The sequence below is a fragment of the Microcebus murinus genome, chromosome 13 (genome assembly GCF_040939455.1).
Source record: "Microcebus murinus isolate Inina chromosome 13, M.murinus_Inina_mat1.0, whole genome shotgun sequence".
NCBI lineage: Eukaryota > Metazoa > Chordata > Mammalia > Primates > Cheirogaleidae > Microcebus > Microcebus murinus.
Genome location: NC_134116.1, coordinates 71,958,604 through 71,986,312, shown reverse-complemented (window position 1 = coordinate 71,986,312; position 27,709 = coordinate 71,958,604). Strand labels below are relative to the sequence as shown.

Genomic DNA, 27,709 nt, shown 5'->3' with positions numbered 1-27,709 from the left:
ATCCACCACACAGAAAACTTTACACATCAATAACAAAACTCACGATCCAAGTAGGAAGTAACTGTTGTCTTTCCCACCACCACAACCTCTTTTTCCATGGCACACAAAACTTACTTTGTTTAAAAATGTCCTTAGGCTGTGCTGTACCTTTGAAACAAAACTCCTCTCTTCTTCAGTTCATTTTCTGCTTTCTTGAAAACTGCTCCTCAGAAACTGACAGACGGTGCATCTGTCACCGAATGTTTTCTCTTCATTATCTCTGCCAGCTAATATTTCCTCTGTGCTTGGCTGTTGTCTGTGAGACTTGTCCACATCATTCTAGCCTGATCAATGGTGTGCCTGGTTTTGGCCCCGCCTCCAGCTCTAAGAGAAAAAATGAAAACTCACAGCTGGATTTCCTATAAATCCTCTCTTTTAAAACTGGCTCTGCTGCTCTGGCACGTATCAGAGGAAAACGCTGCCAGTCTATCGCAAACCAAGAGGGGCACTCCTTCTCCCAGGTCCCCCTGCCACCAGTGTCAGGTGCCTTGGTTATGTAACAAATCCAATTTTAAGTGAGTCTAAAACTTCACGGGAGAGGAGGGAGCATTTTAAACCTGGCTTAGGTTTCTTCATGCCTGATAAGACTCAAAAGAAGATGCCCAGGACTGAAACACACACGCACATCCAAGACCAAATAATTTTTAACATGTTAAAATTGTGAAAATCACTTCCAAGGAAAAAAAACATGGAAAAGGAGAAATCACCAAAATAGGACATTACAAAATTGGTGCCTGTGTAATTTTCTCTCCTAACACTCAGGTCCTTATTCACATTCCAATGACATTACACCCTAAGCAACAGGATTTGCTGGTATTTATACTAGCAGTGAAATTGGCGAATCAGGAGTACACACAGGATGCATTTCAGGTTCTAGGTTGCATCGCTGGGTTAACTGCTACCAAGTGGGGTTGAAGAGGCCACCCTGGAACAAGCAGTCTGTTCTATAAACTAGCAGGACAAACGGTGCCTTATAGACTTACATATTTGGCACAGTTAACAGTAATCAAATTTTATCAGCTAGTAGAGACCACACTTTGAGTGCAAATAGCACATGTGAGTGTTCCTAAAGTAAGGCTAAAGAATTTGAATACTGTACTAGGATTCAGAGTCAGAGGCTCTGGATTCAAGTCTCAGTTTTGTTTCTTGGCAGTGTCCTTGAACATGAAAGGAACAGAGTATGCCCTGGAGACCTCACAGATGACTGCAAGATTAAATGAAAATGATAAAGTACTTTGTCGTTATTGTGCAATGCTCGTATTGTTCCTTTCCACAACAGAGAGAATATTAAATACATATAAATATTTAATCTGGCAAAGGATGATACCAAGCAAAATACCACAGTCCGTGATAAGGAGAGCTGAAGATAAAAGGATCCTGGGAATAGGGTGCAGCTATAAAGTGCATGCCGAGGACAACAGCAACTCATACTCTCAATATTTGAACTCTCCAGTGAGAGAGAAAAAACCGGTAAAACAGAGGTCGGAGTGGGACTGAGCAGTGAAAGTTTGACACCTTAGTTCTCCGTCCACGTTCTCACCCCATAGAATCCTGGAACTGACATGTGCCATTAGTCAGTGAGCCCTTAAGGGCAGGGACACACACAATTGGTGTCTGTCCAATAAGTCAATGAATGATACAATGGACTAGAGAAGAGGGTGAGCTTGGGATTGGTGGGGAGAGAGGCTTTCTGAGTCACTGAAAGGTAATATTTTGTTCAGGGAGCCCTGATCTGATCTGGCTTTCCACACTCACCCCCCCACCTCCTGCCCTCGCCACTTCCTCCCGTGACATCATCCTGTGACAATGAGCTTGAGTCAAGAAACAAGATGTTTGTAAACATCCTTTTAATGAGAGTGCATGGATTTTTCGGGTAAATTCTTACTAAATGGTGTTGCAAGTCCTTGCTTGCTGTGGCTACCAAGAAGTAGTTTTTCAACTTCAGGGGGGACTCTGCTCCATGAGGGCCGTGTGACAGGCAACTGCGAACCCCTGCCCCCAAGGAAAGGTGGATAAGAGGGGCTGTGCTTGCTCCTACTCTGCCGGGCACCTCACCACCCATGAGTTTCTGTGTTCTTGACTAAATACACGGGGAAATTAATCTACTTTCATAATAGCTTCAGGTGTGCTCTCTTGTCTCCAAGCTGAAGGATTATGCCAATTTTGGGTAAGGGAATTTGCCAACTGTGAAGATCTAATCTAATAAATACTCTTTCTTTTTTACTCCTATAATGTGCAAGGCATGCTATGCCAGCCACCCCAGAGGATGCATGCTGCCAGCTCCCTCCGGAGCAGCTGGTCTGCGAAAGCACGTGCAGTCAAAACCTAAAACAGGATATGAGGGTAGCAGGAGGTAGAAGGAGCCAAGATTGGGGAGCCGGAGTGGGGGAATCCAGAAACATGACGAGGATGGTAGCACAAAGCTGCCCAGGCAGAGACAAGGGAGGATATCCCAAAGAGACGGACACTCCCAGAGCAGGCAGTGAGCTCTAACGCACCCAAAAAGACAGGAGGCAAAGTGAGCCTGGAAACTCATGCACCATCTGGCACTGCCGAGGCAGAAGGGGACTCAAGGGGAACCAAGTCTCCAAAGATGAGATGGAACCATGTATGGTATGGCCTTGCATGCTGGGAGGGGGTGTGGGGAGTTCGCTACCAAGCTCAAGCAGCAACTGTGAACCTTTGAGCACAGGTGCAACTTAATCTGAGCTATGAGATCCAGAAACCATGCTTAGGATGGATTACCAAGGGAGGAGTAGGTAGAATGACCCATTTAGGAGATCACTGCAATGATTTAAGGAAGAAGTCAGGAAGTCTGAACTAGGAGGCGGCTGCTGACAACAGGAAGGGTGCTAGAGGCAACTAGAAAGGCATGAGAGTTGGGGGAGATGAGTCAAAGAAAATCCATGGAATTTTTCCTGGAGATATTTGCAGACAGGTGTACAAATATATGCAAGTTTTTATATTGGCATTATTTGTAACTGTAAAAGATTGAAAATCACTTATATGCCCACCAATAGGTATTTAGTACAAATAGATTACAGTACAGCCATATAGTGAAGTATTTTGCAGCCATTTAAAATAGTTATCCAGGTAGAAAAGAGCTGTTGTAGTGTGTGGGGATAGGCACCAGATTGCCAGTGGTTACGGAGTATGTATAGAAGAGAAGTTGTAGGCAGGGAGTAAATTCATAGCAAAGGAAGGAAAATGGTGGGGAACAGTATAAGCACAGGCAGGGACCTCAGGATTTGCATTGTGCTCCTGTATTGGCACCTGGTTCCCCAGGACCAGGACAACCTAGAGGTGTGCAGTGTACAACCTACCCAAATGTATGTGGCAGCTTTGCTCACAACCACCAACGCGAAGGTACAAGAAACCTGACCAACCCAGCCCTGACCACTCTCACGGTCAAAACCCAAGAACCTGTGTGCCTGAGCAAATCAGCATTGGAGAGGGAACAAACAGCAACACCACCCATGCTTGGGACCTAAAAGTGCCTTTAAGGATTATACCAGATGGCAAAGCAAACAGCCTGACATCTGAAGCAAAGAAAACAGCATGACATCTGAAGCTTCCCAATTTTTTTCAAACTCTAGGCCTAACAAGTCAGTTAACTATTCCAAGGAACATTCATCCCCAGGTGTAAGTGCACTTCCAGTCCATAAACCAAGCAGAGCAGTAATAATTAGGATGGATCTGCTGGTCCTCAGTCCTGTGTTCCTTAAGCTAAGGACTGATATCTCAATCATCATTTCCTTTCTTCTCAATGACAGGACATCTCTAATGACCACATGCAAGAAGTAGAGTCCAGTTGCACAACAGGGGGTGGTGCAAGTTCAACAGCAAACGGGGGCAACAGCAGTTAAGTGTTGTTTGAAGGGACAAGGTAGGAAGGACCCTAGAGACAATGGATATGGCTCCTAGGGGACTTTGCTTTCTTTTTTGCAAAGAGCTAGGCCTGACTATGAAATACTTTCATCAGCTCTGCAGAGAGGACAACACACTGAGGAAGCAGGATGCCACAGAAGAGCACTGAACTTCAAGGGAGGGGCTGTTCCAAAGTAACAGGATGTAGACAGTTTGCCTTGTGCACAAAATCCATGCAAGACTAAATTAACAGCAGTATTTCCCAGCTGGTGATGACAGTATGGCTTCATGGATAAGAGTGTGTTCCCTCTTTAATGCAGTGAAAAAACTGCACTTAATGTCCCAAATGCCTGGATTCTAATCTCAGCTCTGCTGGTACAAGCTGAGTGAACTTGAACAAGTTGCTTATGATCCCGTATTGTTACATGGATGATAATGGTACCCATTTTAGAGTGGTTGTACAGATTAAGTAGGTTAATATATATAAAATGTTCACAACAGAGCTTGCCATAAACATTCAACACATGCTATCTATCATTCCATAGTTAGAATTTTTAAAATAGAGGTGATTATGGCTACACTGAAAGGGTTCACTTTGATTAACCACAAATCAAGGAACTGAGAATTCTCTGCAAGAATAGCTAATTGTAGTACTTGTCTGTAATTTAAAATACTTGAGCATCTATGGTGCAATATTATGTGTGTGTTACTTAGGTTAAGCTGTAATGCAGGTGCTGCTAGCATCTAATCAAGCATTCAAAGTCTGGGAGATAAACAGTTGAGCTGGCATTCTCAAGAGGGAAGCTCTACCTCAGAATTGGCTGTTACAAGCCCCGAGGTTACCATCTTCATCAATAACCTCCAGTTAGCATTCTGAATGGGTTTTGATGGGTGGAAATCATTACTGTTGATGGACTGGCTAAATGTATTCAATGTAAAAATCCAGTAAAACCTTTACCTGTGTATCTCTGGTGATAATGTCCTAGTCTAAATCCCTAAATGATGCACAAGTTCTGGAGGGCTCTCCTTGCCTGGTCCTGGCTGTAAGAGTGACAGCATCTGCCCTTGGAATCTCAGTGTTTGCCTTAAGCCTTGGGTGAACCTTTCATGCATGGCTGTGGTTGAAGCATCTAAAAGGAAAGTGAAGAACTGGGACTTCTTCAAGCCTGCACCTAGTTTATATGAACTTATGTGTGTGCATTGCTTGTTCATAAATGTTTGCATATCTGATTGAATTTAATTCTACATTTGGTTATCAATATGACATGGTTGTGAGGTTTTGGGGAGAGTAGTTCTTCTTTAGTTACCATTATCTGCCAAAAAACCCCTAGGCGTTGTGCATGGCCAATTTGATTACGTTAAGTCACCAATAAAGACAGCATGAAACCCAGAGGACATTTAAGAAAATCAGTAAAAGTTCCAAAGTTTGCTTGACCAAAACAACCCCGCATAAAGATAACTCCTTTTTGGTCATATCTGGTTTAGGTCTTGGATACTGAGAAATTCACCAATTTCTTGGCAAAAAAGAATTAGAAAAAAACAGACCAGAAATATACTATTGTTATTTAATTATCTGTTTTATGCTATGAATATAATTATAAACATGAAAGTATAGTTACAGTATAGGATGGGTTCACTCATTTTTAATAAATTATTTTCACAGAGTGAAATCAAAGAATATCTAACATTTTAATAACTAATAAAATCATTTTTAAAATATCATTTAAAAATATTTTAAAATAAAATATTACATAAAACATTAAATATATTAAAATAAAAATATTATTTAAAGTATTTTCTTAAAAATATTTTAATGACACCAAATAATGCTCATTGTAAAATATTCAAACAATGAAGAAGTGTATACTAAAATGGTAAAATCCCATTTTTATTCCCAACTCCTTATTTCACTTGCCTCCCTGGAGGTAGTAACTATTAATAGTTTGGTGTGTGTATCTTCCTGAACATACATACACACACACACACACACACACACACACACACACACACATACACGCACACACACACATATATATATATATACAGTCCCTTGGTGTCCATGTGGGATTGGTTCCAGGACCACCCTGAGATACCAAAATCCACAAATGCTCAAGTCCTTGTTATAAAATGGTGTAATATTTGCACTGAATCTACACATGTCCTCCTACGTACTTTAAATCATCTCTAGATTACTTATAATATCCAATACACTGTAAATGCTACGTAAATACTTATTCTGTATTGTTTGACAAGAAAAAAGTCTGTATATGTTCAATACAGACTCAATTAAAAAAATATTTTCCATCCTTGGCTGGTTGAATACACAGATTGAGAACCCATGAAAACAAAGGGCCAACCGTATGTGTGTGTGTGCATATGTGTGCATATTTTATGCATGTAAAATATACACATGTCTATATATGTATGCACGTATATACCCATGTTACATACCCATAAGATAATTCTTATCCACTGAAACAGAATCATATCATTTGTATTATTCTCAGATTTATTTTGTTTATTTAAAAATATGCCTCGGAGATCTTCAAATGAACAAATAAGGAAGCTACTAGCTTAGCTTAGTCACCAAAGTGACTATTGTAGTCAAAAGTGTGGTCCAGGGGTGGGGGAGGCACATTGCTCCAAACTGTCCTCAGAAGCATGACTGTGCCTTCCTGGGTGGATCACTTGTGTACCTGGAGCTGACAGATCTGCCCCTTCCTCTCTAACAGTTTTACATCCTAGGTAGTGTGGTAGAATAGATGAGTGGGTGAGTAAATACTCAAACTCATAAATGAAAAAAATTCATTGAGTAGAATGCTAGTACTTCACTTCCTGAAGGTGACAGACTGCTCCTCTAGCATGCACAGAGCTATTCAGAGTATGCCCGTCTTATTTTATACCCCATTTTAGGCAGAAAATAAATGCCACCTTCTATGGTTGAGTTGTTCTTATTTATAGCAGTGGAAATGTGGAACTTTCAGATTTGCCCACTGAGTTGCTTGGACACATGCACCCAGAACATGAGCAAGTGGCGACATGTATTGATCCTCAGGGGCCCTGCAGGCAGGTACAGGCAGGTGCGGATGTGTATAAGGAGGCCTTTGGGACTTTCCACAGTCTGTGGGGTCATGGAGCCCATTTTCAAGTTGCAACTTGTGTTTCTCAGGTTCTCAGAATACTATGTATGCCTCCAACACAATTTCAGTAGCAAGCATTCCAGGTAATGCTGAGAACCAAACAAACCTATGTTTATAGTGTGCTCTGAAAACAAACCACTCCACAAACCCGTCTTCTCACATTTTACATTCCTAAACAGGCATAACAATCTATCATACAATTTCTACTATTATTAAATTGCCTTTATTTTTCTGGGAAAAGTGTTACCTTTCCTTATAAAATTATAAATGTTGACTTTTTTGTCAGTAAGTTGTTTAAAATGGAAAGTTCGGCGAAACCATTATGTTTCTAGATCTAGGCAGCCTACCCTCTGTCTCTCACATGTTCTTATTTTGAAGCAAATCAAGGTAATGTGCTTGGCTACTTAGATTATTGGTCCTGACTTTTCCCACTTCCTTCATCTAAAAAGATTCCGTAAGAAAAGTCAGACAGCACATCTGCAGCACAAGGGCTCTGAAAGTGAACTGTAGGAGTGGTGCCAGCTGTCCATGGAATTCAAGTAAGAACTTAATTCCACATCAGGTGTGGTTTGACAATGTCAGTGCTCCTTGTCTCTGTGGACATTCCACTGTACATATATGATTTCTATTTAAATATCTGTAAAATTCCAAAAGTTCACACTATGGCTTATATTACCTAAAAAGAGAAATGGGGTGGGGGCAAGAAATTGTCAGCACAAAGGCAATTGTGCATTGGGAAGTAGTATTGAAAACAGAAAAACACAATTAAGTGGTACAAGAATAGAGGCTCAGAAGGATGTGAGTGATAAAAAAAAAGAACTTCTGTCACATCAGCATCTTTCTTACAAATCTGATGCTGCAGAGAACCTGCTCTTTTGTCTCTGCTGCAGAGGAATGGCTCTCTCTCATGCTAGGGAAAGTGTGTGTGTGCAGTTCTAGCATTCAGCAGCCGCAGACCAGTGTAAGTCCAGAGCGAGGCAGAAAGCATAAACTACCTGCTGGGATGAGCCAATTTCATGCATTGTGCTCATGGCGATACTACAAGAATGGATTTGCCTCTTGGAACTGGCACCACTGCGCTTCAGGATTGATTACCCTAATTCTAGGCTTATCTTGTCCTTTCACCCCTACTGATTACTTGACCTGTAAATATCACATCTCATACTGCTTTCAATTTTCGGTGCTGGTTTCTTTAATCCTGGGCACTGAAATCTGGACTTCCTTGGTATAACACTTAGCACACGGCCTGTTTTAATTAAGATGCTAATGAGCATCAATAGTGAAGCTGCAATTTGGGAAGAACAAAGCCCCTGGTCATGTGGAAGCCACCAGGCTGATCACTTCCTAAGCTGGATTTCTTCCACTGCTTTGAGGATTACTTCACCTATCACCATCTCCCCCTATTCTCATATACCCTAGACTTTTTACTTTTATCCAGGGTTAGCATCAAAAACTGGATTGTGCAATGAAATTTCTAAAACATTCTAGCATCTCCTTTAAAGTTCACTTTGAAATGTGAGGTGAAAGCAGACTTAAAGAAGATTCTGAAACTATAATGAACATTATCTTTTTACAACCTTGTGAACAAAAAGTACATTTCTCATTTGGGGGTTTATATCTGACTGCTTTCTAACAATAGCTGTACATGATTTGATTGAAACCAACTTAACGACCAAACTTGGAGGCATACTTACTTATCTAAAAGGTCTAGGAATCCTAGCCTCCTGAAACATGTTTCTCATTTTGCTGTGAAGCGTGGGTGGCCATAAGCATTCCTGGCAGCTATAAGGCATTTGCTCACATATTTGACTTTTAAAGTTGTTAATCACACTTATCAACACAGGCAAGCAGTGCTGGCCACAAAAGATTAGCTATTCTACGCTAATGCTCCCAGTAAGTGAGTGCAGGAACATCAACACTGAGTGATAACTGCATCTGCTAGCTCCGACAACCCTTTAGTGATTTCAGAACTTATTAAAAACCCTAGTTTTTAATAAATCCCAGATTTTCTTTTCCATCACCTTATACACACACACACACACACACACTCCCTTTTTTAGAATGGTAGCCAAGACCAAACATTTCCAGTGCTGTGAAGTGTATGAGTTTTTTAAACAACTAAGGCGTGCTTCAAAACACCACAGTCATTTTGAGTTTTAAGGGGGCCTTCACTGTCAAGAGATTCAGGGGCTACTGATCTCCTTTTGCAGGTGCTTCTATGGAAAATGTGTACAACCAGCAGGAAACGGCCCGGTTTCCAGGGAAACGGAATCTTGTTTAAATGCTTCGGAAGCATTAGGTTCTACTATAGTTTTCCCCTAAGACACACAAACGGTTGCTTCTTGCAAAAGAATATATTTAGAGAACAAGAAAGTGTTTCACCCAGCTAAGAGATGAGTGAATCAGAGAATTCAGGAGTAGAAAGAGTTTTCTTGGAGGAAAAAAGATGAGCACCTAGATCTTAGCCTGCTAGTCTCTGATTGCTGAGATCTTGCTTTCACTTAAGAATTCTTCCTTTAAAAGATCACATTTCATCAGCAGACATGTTTCTGCTTTGTTAGAGTCATGCTAAAGTCCCCATGCTTGAAGCATGTCCTCTTATTTCCAGCCCATCTTAACCCCACAAGACTAACATTTGTTTTACTTCTACAAAACAAAACAAAAAGAGTGAAGGTCAATCCCCTGTTTCAACTGCAAGGCAACTTTCCAGTGTCCTATGGTAACCTATAAGCATTCTTTCACTTTGTAATATAGCATGCCTTATTTTTTTACTCCAAACCTGACACTCTGCTCTTTTGATCATGACACAGTCAGAGTTTGGATCCATGATGTTTGGACACAATAACGCTCATCATATTTAAAGACACTTGCATGACCCAGACATGTGGCTGCTTCATGGCTTAGATGTGATTTAAGAGCTACTGGAATGGAAGACTAGAGGAAGTAGACGAACCTCACTTTCCTTGTTGTAAAAGGAAGAGAGAGTATCATTTCCCTAAAGCAGTTGAGTGCAGACCACTCTAAAACCAGAGATGGACCAGACAGGATCGAGGATGGACCATATTCGATCGAGATGGACCATATTCTTAGGATCGAGAATATGGTTGGTAATATTTGACCATATGTCACCCATCATAGCCCATAGGACATGAGATCTGAAAAGACATCTTCTCCCTCCCCAGCTCCTTGTTTTTGATGATGTACAAATTGAGTACTGACATGCCACTTGGGGAGTGGGTAGACCAGAGACCTGCCAGCCCTGCTGGCTTCAAAGTGGGAGAGCCTCCTGCCTCCTGCCTCCACCTTCATTGCATGGCCTCTTCAAAATCCCCTCCCATCCAGCCTGCTCCTGCCAAACATGCCCCTTGTCAGGCTGAGCAATGGGGAGAGCATTTGTTTTCTAGGCAAGAAGCCAGAGTGGCTGCTGTGACGTGTGACTACACTCATGGTACAAGCACAGTGACACTCATGGGGACAGCAGGCCCTAGAGCTTCATAGGTCAAGGAGGAGTGAGCCACCGTGGCTTCTGTGCTCTGTGCCTTGCAGGGCCACTGGGCCTCATTGGATGGCTCTTCCAGAGCAGGAAGACTCAGAGTGAATGCGCCAAGAGAGTGAGGGAGGAGAGTGTTGCCCCTAAATTTAGGGAAGAATCAACTGAGCCAGAAATAGGAAATATCTTCATTAAAAATATTTTTAAAATTATACTTAATATTAAATTTTTAAAAATACAGTTTTACTACAAAAATTACAAGCCTGGGAATTGTGCTGGGACCAGAGATTTAAAAAAAAAAAAAAAAAAGCATGGTTCTTTCCAATAGGAAGCTCTCAGTCCAGCAGGACAGGTAAATCAGGGAAGTGATTTATTTCTCAAGAGGCTGAGCGATGGGGAGAGCATTTGTTTTCTGAGCAGGAAGCAAATATTAACATTTACTGAGTGTCTACTTAATGGCAAAGCTTGGACCAGGCTGTGGTGCGCGCACATGCGCGCACACACACACACCCACACACACACACACCCCCCTCATTTTATCCCTATCTTACAGAGGAGGAAACTAAAGCTCAGAGATTTACTTGGTATTAAAGGCTACACAGAAGTAGCCCACACTATCCCTACACTGTGATGCCTGTTTCACTTCACTCGTCTGACTTACAGCAACCTGTTTAAACTCAATGTTAAATAAAACAGTAGAAGAAATTCTGCCAATACCTTACCACAGCAGGGGTACTATATAAATTCAAGACACACTCTCATAGCACATCTACTTATCTTTCATTTTGTTGTCTGTGAAGAGCCGTTTATATATTTTTGAAGCTCTGCTTTGAGATTTTGATATTAAAAAGACAGAGAAGGACACTGTGTGATAAATACATATTAGGTCACATCATTCCGTCTTTGGTTACACTGAACAATACAGCACTGAAAAAACAGAATAACTGAAGATGTTTTTCTTGAAAAAGAGAAGCTAAAGGTAAATCTGGAAGTTGGATGACTACAAATAAAGGCATTGGAAATTTACAGTGCATCTTCCCTCCCTAATTAAAAAAAATACAACAAACATGTGTACTATATCTATTGTACACAGAGTACTATGTAAGATGTTAGGTGGTGGATGTGAGAATAATTAAAAGAAATCGCAAAATAACTTTCCGTGGAGTGAGGGAGATAATCACCATGTGGTACATAATGGTTCAAGGATGTGACCACAGTTAGGGAAGGGGAGGGGTCCAGAATAAAAATAGACAGGTGCGGGTTCCTGATGGGGAGCTGATGGGCAGAAGGAACACTTTTACATCGTATTCCCATTGCACTTTATCAAAAACTCACAATCACACCTTCTTTCCTGCTTTAATTTCTTCCTTTCACAGTACATTTCACTTTCATACTGCTTGCTCACTTTTTTGCTTAAATGCCCATCTCTTCCCAGAGTAAAAACTTCATGAGGCAAAGGTGTCTTTCTGTTTTGAGCATTGATATATATCTTCAGTGGCTAGAGCAATGCCAGGCACGTAACAGGCATTCAAACATACACCAGGTGAACCACATGATGAAAGAACGAACACACATGAAAACTAATCGAAAAACACCCAGCAAACTTAATGGCTAGCAAACTTTTAAAAATAGTTAAGTGAATGAGTTTCCTCAGGGTCATGAAATACATTTATCTGAAATTCATAGGAAAGAGACTGTAATTAATTATTATTTCAGGTTCTAGAGAATGAGTATTAGCTGGTTGTAGACCATGAGTATTCTCTATAAGGGTGGAGACGATCCTTATAAAAATGAGTGCATTTAATATTTGCTATCTTTAGAAAACAGATGACTGAAAGTCAACGTATTCTGATTCTAATAGATTATACCAGGTCATTAGTTATTCCTATAATTAGCACAGGTAATAAAAGAATAGCACTTTTACATTAACAGAAAATGTTTGCTGTCTATAAAGTGAATGAAGAGAAATAAAAGGTTATAGAAAATTGCAAGAACCCTTGCAATTTTGAAAGATGAAAGACTGACATGTACATCAGTGGAGCAGTTAGATGGGTTCACAGTCATCTTCACATTCATTACAATAGTTAACTCCCCCTGACCGCCACCCCTAACCCTACCATTCCTTTGGATAAGTCTCTGGAAGAGTATTCAATAGCATATGGACTACTGAAATAAAAACACTCATCATCAACTTAAAAAAAATTGTAGTAAAGACATACAACATGAAATTTACCATCTCAACCATTTTTAAGTGTACAATTCAGTAGTGTTAAGTATAATATATTCACATTCTTGTGCAACTACTATCCAGAAATTTTTTCATCTTGCAAAACTCAAACTCTATACCCATTAAACAACTCCCCATTCCTCATTTCCCTAGCCCCTGGCACCCACCATTCTACTTTCTGTCCCTGTGAGTTTCACTTCTCCAGGTAACTCATGTAAGTGGTGGAATCACACAGGGCTTGTCCGTTTGTAACTGGCTTATTTCACTTTGTGTAATGTCCTCAAGGTTCATGCATGTTGTAGCATGTGTCAGAATTTCCTTCCTTTTTAAGGTTGAATAATATCATCATTACTTTTTGCAACTAATTATAAATATGGTAAAAACTTATCAAATTTTCTTTGATGTGTGTGTGTGTCTCTCTCTCCTCTCTCTCTCCTTCTGAGTTGAGTTCGTGCTGGTCCTCTGAGTGGACCCCTTCTCCTGTTCCTCTGTTTGGCCAATTCAATTCCTCCTTGGAGTTCCAGCTCACTGTCATCCCACTCCCCCTGTCCCCAAACAGGCTGGATAACTTGTGGATCTCAGTGCAAAATGAAAACACATGCCATTTGCTCAAAAATATTAATAAATTTTATCTCAAATAGATATTTGTGCATCCACATTCATAGCAGCATTATTCACAGTAACCAAAAGGTAGAAGTAACCCAATATCCATCAATAGATGAATGGATAAACAAAATGTAGTATACACTTGCAATGGAATATTACTCAGTTTGCATAAAGCAAGGAAGTTGTAGACTGGGTTTCTTTATTTCTTTTTCTTTACTAGTTCTCTATGTTAAAGATGAAGAAGAAGTAAGACAGTGATATGTGTTATCATATACAAATGGCAAGGTCTTAAAAATTCTGAGCCATTTGAAAGTTTTAGCAGCCAGCAAAATATTCAAAGTTCCTCTTTGGTAATAAATAACGTCATGGAGAGAACGTTTCAGTCATCTGAAGAAACGTGGCCCTGAGTGTAACTACTGTAATTCTTATTTGTTCCCAGGCTGACTCTTCTCAAGACTGGATTGATTTCAATTTCGATCCCTGGCCTGTGAAGCGCTGATAAATTAAATGATGGGTAAGTACAATAACTTTCAAAGGGAAAGAGGGGCCAGGAATCCATTTTCTACTTTGGGATTACTACGGAATTTCAGTTCTGAAAACAGTCCACAGATTCATTTAGTTAAGATCTGATAGTCAACTAAAACAACCTCTGGTGGAAATCATCCAGCTAGTCCTAGATTACCCAGCATGTATTGGCAGTACTCAGAGTCTGGGAAAAGATGTTCAGGAGTTATCTGAGGATAGCAGTTCAGATACTACCCTGCAATCCAGAGCTCCCACTTGCTTCTTCAAGAATAATGTCTGTATGTTGCTGTCATACAACACAACTAAAATAACCTGGATATATTTTAGAAGCTCATATGTAACGCATTTCTGGTTGTATAGGTCAAATACACTTAAAACATTTCAATTCTATATATATTAATAGTAGTGAAAAATGTGGGCTCTGTCATTGAAATCCTACTTCTACCACTTTTGGCAGTTGCTATGAACAATTTACTTAGCTCCTCTGTGCCTCAATTTACACATCTGTAAAATGGGGATAATAATAATACTTATGTCATATGGTGGTTGTAGAAGTAGATGAGTTCACACAGGTAAGTACTTTTAACAGTGCTTGGTACATACCACATGCTAAGGAGACCTACTTTAGAATATTCTGTAAATAGCCCTAATTTCTACTATATCCTCCTTTCATGGTTCAGCCAGTTTGACTGGGTCTCTCTTCCTTCAGAAAACAACAACAGCAACGTTGACAAGGATATATATGAGATGTGAAACATCACCATCTCTGTACATGTCTCTCAAAACTACGCTTTTCTGAAAAGAACCAAATCTTCTCCACTCTGTGCAGACACGTGGCTTACCTGACCTTTGATTCCCCAGTTGGACAGTTACCTAAGTCATCCCATTCTTTTCATAAACAAATGAGAATAAAACCTGAATATTTTGGAAATGAAGTATTTCAGGATAACTGAGGGCTTTTGTGTGTGTGTACCTATGAATTTAACATTAGAGATCTGAACTTAAAAATAAATAATATTTTTTGGATGGCAATATTTAAAAATTTGGACACATTTCTTTCTTTTTAAACAAAATACACATATATAATTTAACATTTTCTTAATCACTAAAGATCAATATTATGAATATCAGATACTGTACTGTGATGTCCCTGGTACCAAATAAAATATTAATTCATTCAACAAACATGTATCAATTGCTATAGCAGAAACTGGGAATACATGGGGAATAACACTATCCCAGACCTCAGGCAGCCATGTAGGGCTTTTGAGCCAGATTGGCTTTTTATGGTTATTTTCTTCCTCTCTATTGCTATCAACAAGTCAGCCACCACTTCTACCTGCCACCTGTACATTTTCTAATTTTTTAGTTTTTAATCCTCTAAAGGTATGGAAACAAAACTTATTAGAACTGTTTGTAAAGTAACAGTAAATAAGCCAAGTTGTAAAGATGCCAGGTGTTGTTCTATGAATAAAACACAAGATCTCTGGTGCATAACATTTATGCTGCTTGTTTTTAGATCTTTTCTATATAGCTGATGCTGCCACACAAGTGAATTGTGGATAAGCAAAGTATCACTGTATTATGAATTTAGAGATATTAAACACCTACCATTCTCACTTCCTCAAGCACAATTACCTTTAATTGAAATTTTTTATTATTTTATAAAATACTGCTTTGTGTTACTCTCTAAATCCTTTCCTTAGTAAAAGAAAAAAAAAAAAACCTCCTCTTCATATTAGTATGTAATTTCTTTCTGATGTCAACATTTGATTACAAATTTAGAAAACTACATAACTGAAGTAACACTTGTATCAAATGGCTTGTTTAAGCTCTGATATGGACTGAACTGTATCCCCCCCCCCCCACAAATTCATATGTGATCCCTAAAGTGATTGTATTTTTGAAGATGGGGTCTTTGGGAAGTAATTAGGGTTAGATGAGGTCATGAAGGTGGGACCCTCATGATGGGGTTAGTGCACTTGTAAGAAGAGACACCAGACAACTTGTCTTCCCTCTGGAATATGAGGACACAGCAAGAAGTGGCCATCTGCAAGTCAAGAAGAGAGCCCTCACCAGAATCCAACCATGCTGGCACCTGATCTCAGACTTCCAGCCTCCAGAACTGTGAGAAAATACATTTCTGTTGTTTAAGCTACCCAGTCTACGGTATTTTGCAGTCTGAGCAGATTAATATAGGCTCCAAACAGCTTATTTTTAGAGATAAATTTTACTTGTGTTTTTTCATTATTTTGTAAGTTGTTCTTTCAAGCCAACTCATCACTCTAATTCCTTAAATTTTGTCTCATAAAAGTACAAGAAGTCTTTAGTAAAACACTGCTGCCAGCTATCGCCATAAATGATAGGATATTTGGGCAATTGTTTTCAAATTCAATTATATTATTCAGATAAGAACATTTAGTAAACAAATATTTGGATAATATATAAAAATGCAATATTCATCCTAGTCCAGGCAATGTTTAGACAAAAAGTCTATTAATATAACCCATACTATAAAACATACTTTCTCTTAAAACAGTAGTTCTTAACCTTTTTTTAATTTTTCAAGAATTCTATCAAAGTTCTCTCCATTAAACATATGACATATGTATATTCATTGTTCTTTATAATTTCTGAAGTTTTACAGAGAAAAGAGCTCACCAGATTAAGAAACCTTGCCCCAAAGAAAATTAAACAAAGTGTGTTTTTTTCAGCAAATGTCGTCCTACTTCAAAAACCCTTTAGCAGCTACTACAAAATGCCTCAGTGACCAGTTGCATTGAATCAGTTTCACTCACAACCTGTGAGCTTTGCTCAACCCTCTAATGTGAAGTAACATCAGATCACTCGCCATAAAGCCATCCTCTTTAAAGTTTCATCCTCAGTCTTTTCTTTCTTAGTTCAAGGTCTGTCTAGCAGTAATGGATTCAAAATAATCTTACTGTCTTTGTATAGAGCTCAAAATATGAGCCCAGGTGGTTCAGCTCTATGCAGATTTAAACAGATAGCTAATTTGTTCCAGAACTACTTACCATGTCAATACCTTGAGAATACTTTGCAAGTTTAATTCAAAAGGAGGTATGGATGTTCTTCCCCCACCCCCAGAAAGAGTGAAGCTAGTCTAATTCCTAGGGAGAAGAAATAGCTGTTAACTACATATTTAGAGCTAGGCATTCCATTCTCCAAAACAGCTCTCTCACTGGCATAGTTGCTTGAAATTCCTGTTCTTGTTTAACACTAGGGTGAAACATTTCATTTCAAAATCAAGATAAGGTTTACATTTCAAATACCTCCCGAAAAGGTTAATTCAGGTAAATCACTTTAAGTTGGAAATGACTGTGGAGGGGAACCTGATACTAAAAACAAAATTAGGGGTACTTCCCTGCTCCCAGTTTTTTCTAGGACAGGCACCACAAGGAATAGGAGTCGGTTAAAAAAACAAAAAAAAAACTTTACTAAATGTTAGGAGCTGTGTTAGGTACTGAGGATAAAGTAATGATGAGAATGTCGCTAAACACAACACTGTATTAATATATGAGAAGTTCAAGCCCCATCAGCAGAAAGAGACAGGCCCTTTACAAGTCAAGTTACAATTACAGATGGAATGTGCAATAGTGAAACTGAACAACGCAGTTTTAAACTTAGGTGGTGGTGGAGGGGAGCTGCAAATAAAAAATAGCATTTGACTTGGATTTGCAAGGATACAAAGAATTTTGCCAGGTGGGGCAGTGGTGGAAGGGAGGAGCTATTTCAGGCTCAGGGAACATGAAAGCAAGGCATGGAAGCATGAAGAGTACATGGAATGCTCTGGAAAATCACTGAAGGCTGGGAGAGAACTCTGATGGACTCTTATGGATTTTAGTATCTGGAGGAGAATGAGGCTGTCTCTGGACATTACTTCCACATATATTTCTTTATAGAGACAAACTATTTTCAACTCTTTTGAGATGAAACATTTAAACTAATTATTTCTTATTTAAACCATGAATCTATTAAGAGATGTTTCAAATTCTTGATAAAAATTATTGATTAAAAATGAATTAAGAGTACAGTAGATTAAAAATTATTATTTGAAGTTAAAATTAAGCTGCTATTACAAAACAGAGACTATATGGACTCTTGAGTCAAAGAAACTCAGTTCAGTTGACAATAGGCAACAGTTGACAACTCAATACTCTGTGGTTCAGGTCAACCAAAAGTTTGATTCCACCATTGTTCTTACTTTCCTTGCCTCCAAACATATTATTTATCTTTAAATTAAATATGAAATGAAGAACATATTTCTGGGATTGCCCAGTTCTGATACGGGTCACACCATAGTTTCATACACTTGAATATAAGATTTCTGCAGTTCCACCACATGTCCACTAGAGGCCTGTGAAGATCTTTTTTCCCGTCACGTAGAGTCTCATAACCAAATAGGCCAGGATTAAAACAAATAAGAAATATTGATTAAACATCAGTAAGGTAAGGATCAAATGGAGAGGTAACTTCACAATAAGTATCATAATTTTGGATAAAATAATTAAAATGCAACACTCTTTCAAAACTCCAAGCTAATACATTGCAAAACTTACAAAACTACTGATATATAACCGAAAAACAGCAAAGTTAAAAGTAGGGTTTTGAAGTCTTCAGCATCCATTCCAAAAGGTCACCAGGCTCTGGCAGGCTTTGACTAGGCGGAAGGGTGCACCAAGTGGTGAAGCAGCCGAAGTAAAAATTGCCAGCAGCCTGTATGAGCTTTTGAGGAAAGGGGCTCCCAGATCTTCAAATGCATCCTAAATCCAAAAGGCATGCAATGGACAGAGGGGTCAGTTCCCGGGTGGGAAAGTAAACAACACAGTAATTTAAGACAGATGCGCCGAGAAGGGACTTCCTAAATAGCGATTCTATGGAAGTAAACAAAGGAAGACAGATGAAATATGACCAGGACACTGAGAGGACACAGACCAAAACAGACCCCACAGTGAAGATTGTGGTAACTCACCACTTAAGGGGAAAGAGGGCGACTTAAAGCAAAACATGTAACACATCCGATTTGCAAACTCAACTGCAAGACTGTGTGAGTACTGGAAAAATTACTAGAAGGATGACATGCCCTGTGACAGTCCCCTTCCCATCTCGTTATACTCAAAACAGGGCTTTATGTCATGGCCTCCTCAAACAAATATAAACAGAAACAAAAAACATTAAAACTCACATCCACTGTGCCATGCATGCACACGCGAGCGCACGAGCAAGCACACGCACGTACACACACACACACACATACATGCACACGCACGCGTTGCTTCTAGTCTATTTACAGAAATGGCCTGTTTTTCACTAGCTTTGGATAATTAGCAATCAGAAGAGAGTTGTATGGGGTTGGAAGAGAGAACCCTTTGTTTGGAAAACCTGTGAAAATATTCCCTCAGAAGCTTGTAACTTTCCCTACACATCACCCTGGCCCTGAGGACAAGCCCGTCTGCCAGAAGCCTCTCTGAGTCACACAGAGCTCACATTCAAAGGCAGTTCTCTTTGTTGTCCCCCAGGAGTTAAGCCTTAATGGGTTTACAATTTGCAGGCTTTTTTGGAGAGTGGCTGGGTGGCTGTTGCCTGCTGCCAGGAACGGAGCAGAGACAAACCCCAGTGCATCCCACAGCTGTTGCCCGCTGCCCTGGCCCCTCCATTGGAGAGGAGGACAGTCGCCCGAGGCATTTCAAAGACATGCGAGAACACAGGGAGACTTTATGAGTCCTGGAAGTGCATTTGCAATTATTGGGAGCAGATGGTCAGTCCACATGGGGAAGAAGGGGATTGGAAACGTTGTTCTTCAGTGAAGACCACGGCAAATGGTAATTCACCAAGTCTGAGTGTCCCCAAATAAATCCTGTATGGGAAAAGTATTCAGCTATAATGTAAGAGGATCATCTGTGGCTAGTTAGCTTTACTCTCACACTCCTGATTTCTAGACCTAAACAATCACAACCCAAGGACAGGAAAAAGCCAGTACATGCACATCTTACCTTGCTTAAAAAGAGAAATGGGTGTGGCCTCTCTGGTGGAGACAGGCGGAAAACTCATCCCGGCCCAGAGTTCCGGGAGGCAGCCTGCCTGAATACCGTCTCCAACACGACTTTGTCCAGCCCCTTATTTCAGAAAAATCTTCATTTTAAATCAAGATACATGGATGGTGGGACACTGTTTAATGATTTTGAGAGTAGAGATGTTATAATCTCCTTTCGCAAGATATACCCACTTGTTTTCATGGCCCTTTCCGGTCAAGGGCTGCTTTTTGATGCAGGGAATTCTCTTTTGCTGAAATCTCAGCTTATTTCCTGTTATCCTCATGTTGATTCATCTGAGAATCACATTATCTCTTCTAAAACACTGTTTATTTAGCCCACTGTGACGTCTAAGGTCAGCCTTTACTCATTTTGCATCCGAATGATTAATTTCTTTGGTTCACTAAGTACTTAAGTACCCCTGATGGGCACAGCCCCCGCTGGGCACATGGAGGATATGAGAACCACCACTGTAAGATGCTAAAAATCTGGTGAAGGAAACAGAAACATTTGGAAAAGAATTCTAATGCCTGAGAAGGGCTAAGATAGAGGCATAATCAGAATGCCGTGGGCATATAAGGAAGAGAGACAATGATAATTATATCCTATTGGAGAGATTGGGACATTAGTTTTGAAGGAGACAGAATTTAAGCTGTGCCATACATAGGGTGATCTACCATCCCAGTTTTAAAACTGAAAGTTCTGCATCTTAGTTGGGCAGAATAACTATAAAGGACAGCTATAACTTAGGAATTTATCCCAAGGGCAAGACATAGTAAGAAAGGGTCTCAACAGCAGGGTGCCGGGAGCAGTAATGAGCAGCTGGCCAGGCGCTAGAGCTGCTGACTGAGCAGCCTGCATCAGGCTCTGGGGAGGGCTGAAGATATTCAGGAGAGCAGGGCCGGCCCCTTACTGTGCAGCATGTTGTACAAAGGTGGTAGCTGAGTGGCTTTCTTTAGACTTGACGTGTGCCCCCGAGCTTTACAGTCCTAGGACTTCTGCAATGCACCCATGGGGGCTTACTCAGGCTGCATCACTGCCCTGTAGGAATGGGAGTTGGAGAGCCCTGCAGTATGAGTATGGGATAGAAGGAAGAGCGGATTTGGAGGAGTTGTGGTTTGGGTCCTCATCTCAACCTCAAGTTGAAGGGTGCACGATCAAAAAAATTGCAGCATGCTCTCACATGTACTATCTCACTTTGGAGCTCCATATAGACCCAAGAGGCAGGAAACTGACTATTTAAAGAATGGCTTGGTCACATGGCCAGCAGGGGCAAAGTTGAGACTCAAATTGTAGGTGTTCTTTCTGACCAGGCCCAGGGCATTGCTCTAACTTTTCAAGACAACTGAACATTACCTGAAACTTTGAAGATTTTAACCACCTCACGATTCAGTGTTGTCTTAGTATACAGTGATGACAACCCCTTGGTATCTGTGGGTGCTTGGTTCCAGCCCCCACCAACTCCATGCCAAAATCTACAGATGTTCAAGTCTCTGATATAAAACGGTGTAACATTTGCATATAACCTATGCACATCCTCTAGTATACTTTAAATTATCTTTATTTTTTTTTTTTGTTAGAATCAACTTTATTGGCACTCTGGAAACTAATCAAATGTTTATAGCAATGAGGTAAATGCTTAATCATGAAAAAACCAGCTGAATCCTAGTAGGAAGACATCATGGTGTTTTAATGTGCCTGAGCACCATTCCCCTCTCCCCACCTTGGTGACAGCCTGGAAGACAACAGCCTGTATTCTTAGTATAGGTTCTCAAAACCAGAGGGCGCAGAATGGACCTTATTCTCAAAGAATTGTGGGTGTTTGTTTTGACCAGCAGACATTGTTGAAATAAAGAAGACCTCAATAAATGGAAAGATAGTCTATGTTTATGGATTGGAAGACTTAATATTATTAAGACATAAATGCTTTGAAACTGATCAACAGATTCAACACAATCTCTATCAAATATCCAACTGCCTTTTTTGCAGACATGGAAAAGCTGATCCTAAAATTCATAGGTAATTGTAAGAGACCCAGACTAGCCAAAACAATCTTGAAAAAAGAAGAACAAGGTTGGAGGATTCACACTTCCAGGCTTCAAAACTTACACTTTAACTATTATAATACTTAACAAGGTGAACATGCTATGTAAATAGTGGTTATACTGTATTGTTTGTTCACTTGTATTATTTATTGCTTTGTCTCTTGTAAGTACTTTTGATCCAGGATTCGTTGAATCAGTGAATGCGAAACCTGTGGAATGTGGAAGGCCGGACCGTACTCTGTGCTCAATCATCTAGATCACTGGTTAGTGTGTTAAATCTTATACACTCTGGGGCAGATGAAAAAGCAATCACTGAATTTACAATCTCTCATCTCCGCTCTTGACCTCCAGCACCTTGCCACCATGCCCTAGAAATCTCAGCCATGTACATCAAGCACCACCCAATGCGCAAGCCACTCACTGTTGGAGACGCTGCAGATGCGCCAAAGACACATAGGGCCATATTTATGCACACACGTGGCTTAAGAAAAACATACCAGGCCGGTTGTGTCTGAATAGAGTCTCTTGATCTTGGCTGATGCTGTGATTCAGTCAAGCAGATGCCGGACACCTCCCCCTGGAAGTGGAGTACGACTGACTGGTACCTGCTTTTCTGGTCATAAGCTCATTTCTCTGTCCCTTTGTCCTCAAGGGGCTTTGAATTTTGTTCTTCTGAGAAGATGCTCTTGAGGGTACAGGAGTGCAGTCCCAGCTGTTTTCAGAGGTCCCCCTCTCTGTAGCTAGTGTCTTCAAACTTACCACGCTGTCTGCTCTGTTCCACTCACTGGGCTCTCACAAATCTTTCACTCACTTCCCCCTGCCCACAGACACAGCTCGCCATGAAGTCCTCATTTGTAACAGGAGGCTACTTGATAGTCACTCACCTCACATGATTTTTGAGAAAATTAATTATGAAGTGTGAGGGAATTTTTGAGTGATATGAAATGATAGGCCAGTTGATTATAACATTTTTTTAAAAAAAGAAAGCTCAAATCCTGCGATAAAAATCTGCCTCCAAGAAATTCACCTCACTTTGGCTTAAGGCAAGTCACCTAGTATGATATCTCAGTTTCCTGTGTGTAAGGCCAGGAGACAGCAATCGTACCAAGCTCACTGGGATTGCCAGGCTTAATTACTTATGACTGAAAAAAGCTATAAAGAAAAAAGTTGCTCTGTAAGTGCTCCATGGCAACAATCGCACACAACTCTTCAAGTTATCCTTCTTCATTCTCTAATTTCTTCCCTGTTTAGTTTCTCTGCTGTACTAAAAAGTCATTAGTGGTAAATCTGCATGTATTTATTTGCATTTCTTGCTTTTTAACATTTTAAGGACCGTAAGTATTATCATAGAAAATATAAAACAGCTCAGAATGTTCCCTCCTTATGTCTCTTTGAGCCATTATAGTGGCTCTCAAAGTGGGGTGCTCAAACCAGAACCGGCAGCAATACTTGAGCCTCTAGTTCCCCAAATGTGCACCAGGACACGCTACAGCACTGCAGCAAACTCACAGGGGTGCGGTGGGATATTTTAAAATTTTGAGATTGCTCACAGCAATACTGTACATCTGTCAGACGCTGAGCAAACTACTAGTTCAAGGTAGTTCATGCTTTCACCATGAGATCCTTTCCGTGTGGTCATTTCTTGTGAAGCTGGGTTTTTGGCAGTTGTTGTGATAAAAAGCAGGTGCTGTGTGTAAATCAGTGTTGAACAGAAAATAAGGGTTGTGAGAGCCAATCTGATTCTCAGGTTTAAGAAACTGTGCAGTGTCCAGCCAGGGCACCCATCATCCCACAATTATTAAGTAATTGTGGTTATTAATAATGAAATAAAATATTTTTCTTTCAATTTAGGGTATTAAAAATATAGCTACTAAGTTGTTAGGACACAGATACTTCTTGTTTTAACCTAACTACTTAATAAGTGCAACTGTTAGGTACTTCTTTTGGCCTAGTTATAGGGCTACCAGAGAAGTCTGGCATTCCCCCCTAAGGGGGCTGTGAAAAAATTACTGAGACACGTATGGAGGACACCATAAACAAAGAAGTTTGGAGCCTCTCACATGAGAACTTGGTACAAATGCAAATTCTTGGGCCCGCTCCAGACTTACTGACTCAGAAACTCTGAGGGTGGGGCAGTGATCTGTGTTTTGATCAGGCCTCCAGGTGATTCTATTGCACGTTTAAGTCTGAAGAACACTGCAGCAGTACACATCCTAAAGTAGCAGGTGTGCTTGTGCATGTGGATATTCAGTTAGTAAATTAACATCAGGCCAATCTCACAGTTTGAATGAAAAAATACAGCAATGACCCAACGAGGGCAAAAACACCCCCAAAGTTAATTTACATAAATACATGCATGCATACATCTTTCTGTCTTGAAGCTTATTCTATACTTTTAAAATGATGCAAACTTAACTGTTTTCATTGCAGATTTTGAATGATTCATGCATTGTCTTTATCTTTGGCATTCTGGAGAACCCACAATGCCTTGTAATTCTGAAAATGGAATCGTTCTATTATTGAACATTTCAGAGTGTTGAGACTGCATCCTATCATTTCTTTCAGAAGATGAGATTTCTGGCTGGCCAGTTAGGCATGGTCCCAGATCTTCGACAGGAATCTGATTTGCTGACCTGACAGCAGCAGGACCCACGCACACGCGCTGTTGGTATTTCTGTGGCAAGGGGTATGGAAGGATGAGGCTTCAGGGGGCTGCTGAGTCTGGTGAAAACACATGGTTGGTTGAGGGTTAGAGATTTTGAGGAAAATCTCCTGTGCAGAGTAGCAGATCTCAGTATTTCATCCCAGTAAATCCCCTTAAGCTTTTGTACATACACAGAGATTTCCAAACTTTTGAGTACTAAGTCAGGAGCTTTCAGTAACAATCTTCCTTGGGAGTCCTGAGCTCCTTGCAATATGGCGGGGAAACCCTGAGCATAAGGAAGCTGCCCGGGAAGGCACATCTATTTGGATACACGGGAAGAGAAATCTTTACTAGTTTGAATTCCCTGGTACTGGAATGATTTTAGTGTTTGACCTTGAGGTGACTCACAGCAACACTGGACATCGGTCAGACCCTGGGCAAACTACTAGTTGGAGGAAGTTCAGGCTTTCACCATGAGATCCTCTCAACGACATTCCTTTCCATGAGGCCATTTCTTGTGAAGCTAGATTTGGAGCAGTTGCTGTGATAAAAAGCAAGTGAACCCCGTCAGGGATCAACTGGTCCTCAACTTCTTGAGAACAGTTTAGGACAGTATCTTACAATCACTCTCTGGCTCATGACAGCTACCCAACTGCTCTCTTCAATGTTGTTATGTTACTAGATGCATTAATTTTTAGAAATTAAATCGTGATCATCTTCTGGAGGTCAGTATATATTCATTCACTTCTCCTAAACATTTCCATCTCCTCTTCAAAGTTTAATACTTTTTGACCACTGATTCTCATCTGAAATTCTTTTTTCCCTTGGATATACCCTTATTAAATTACTTTTGGTTTTCTTTGTTCAGTTTCCTTCTTTCTCCTTCCTCTAATTATATATATATATATATATATATATATATATATATATATATATATATATATATATTTTCCCCAAAGATCTGCACACTAACCTCTTCTCTTTTCTTCCTACACCAGCTCCCTACAATCTCATCCATGCCAAGGAGTTCCACTTTCTCCTGATGTTATCCTCATCTCTTTCCACACTCTGCACCTCTCCTGAAAATCCACCCTGGTCCTCTTTCCAAGTTCTAGTCTCAGATTTCCGACTTCTACTTGACTATCACAGTCACCCTGATCAAAGCAAACTCATTATCTTTACCAGTCAGATTTGTCTTCCCGACAGGCTCAATATTCTTAATGGAGCCACCACTCTTAGCTAACTAGGTTAAACAAAATAAAAAAATCATGAAGTCATCTTGTAATCTTTATTTTTACTTGGCCCTAACTTTCAATCAGTTCATAAATTCCTAAAACATCTATAGGTTGAGTGCCTGCCAGCTGAGGGCACTGACTGTATTAGTGCTTGGCCCTGCCTTCAGGAAGGTAAACAAGCCGTGCTCTGTAATGTCTTATTCCTCCTTTATATTTGTTATTCCATTGACCAGTTTTGGAGCAGCTTCACTTTCCACCTAAACTATTGGCCTTCTTGCTTCCAGCATCTTGCTTCTCCAGGTAATTCTACTCCTTGGTGCTAGGAAAACATTTCTGGATCACAACATTTATCAGTGTGATCCCTTGATCAAAAACGTCCGATCTTCCCTCACCACCACCACACCCACATACCCACTAGACAACAATTTTTAAGCAAAAGCCTGCCATAATCTCTACTGATACTCTGGGAAATACTGTATCTTCTCTGAAAAGAAGATTTTTTGCCTTTAAAATAAACTATACCAATTGGGTTGATAAAGGGTCTTTGTGGCTGAGAATCAAAGGGAGCATCCCACCTGGTGATCAAAGGCAGCGTATGCCAGATTCAGAGAACTGCTTCATGACTGTCTATAGAAATGCTTCATTAGTATTTTTACAATTTTTTCAAGACCACATCTTATGTAAACCACACAGAGTAGCTGATCAATATTACTCATGAACGGAGGAGTAGAAAGTAGAAATATGCTTTAAGACTAGCTCTTCTACTGCATAGTTATGGGTGACCTTGGATTACTTTCCAGCTCAGATAATCAATGAGTCTCTTTTAGATACCATTTACCTTTCTTTTATTTACTAATATATAAATATAGCACCACATAAAGCCCCAAGAATCCAACAGTGAGCACAACAGACACAATCTCAAAACCCTTGGATTTTTTTCTTTGTTTTCTCCCATTCCATAGGTTGCCTTTTCACTCTCTTGATTGTTTTCTTTGTTGTACAGAACTTTAAAAGTTTGATGTAGTCTCATTTGTCTATTTTTGCTTTTGCTGACCATGCTTTTGGTGTCATATCCAAGAAATCATTGCCAAATCCAATGCCATGAGGTTTTTAGTTTTATAGTTTCAAAATGGTCTTATATTCAGATTGTTTTTTATCCATTTTGAGTTATTTTTTATGTATGGTATAAGGTAAGGATCCAACTTCATTCTTTTGTATGTGGATATCTAGTTATCCCAGAGCCATTTATTTAAGAGACTATCACTTTCTCATTGTGTAGTCTCGGTGCCCTGGTTGAAGATTTAACTATATACACGAGGGTTTATTTTTGGGCTCTCTATTCTGTTCCATTGTTCTATATGTCTATCTTTATGCCAGTATCATATTGTTTGATTACTTAAGCTTAGTAATATGTTTTGAAATAGTAAGTATGAGGTCTTTGGCTTTGTTTTCAAGATTGTTTTGGCTATTCAGGGTCCTTTGAGATCCTACATTCATTTTAGGATTTGTTTTCTATTATGCAAAAAGATGCCATTGGGATATTGATAAGAATTGCATTGGTCTCTAGATCCCTTTGGATAGTATGGACATTTTCACAATATTATGTCTTCTAATCCATGATATCAGATGTCTTTCCATTTACTTGTACTTTCTTTAATTTCTTTCAGCAATGTTTTGTGGTTTTCAATGTACAAATCTTTTGCTTCTCTGTTTATTTCTAAGCATTTTATTCTTTTTGATGCTTTGTAAATGAGATTGTTTTCTTAATTTCGTTTTCAAATTGTTCATTGTTAGTGTATAGAAATGCAATTGATATTCGCATGTTGATTTTATATTGTGCA

General features: G+C 39.8%; 1 protein-coding gene across 3 annotated transcripts in view; it reads right to left on the bottom strand.

The window, feature by feature from the left end:
• Positions 1–27,709, bottom strand: part of STARD13 (StAR related lipid transfer domain containing 13) — a 214,291-nt gene that overhangs the window by 91,195 nt on the left and 95,387 nt on the right. The window contains exon 1 of one of the 3 annotated variants that reach the window (XM_076009497.1): positions 115–5,568. The exons of the other annotated variants lie outside the window; for them this stretch is intronic. The gene's annotated coding sequence lies outside the window, so the exon portion shown is untranslated. Of the gene's footprint in view, positions 1–114; positions 5,569–27,709 lie in introns of those variants that run through there. 3 annotated transcript variants of the gene reach the window in all.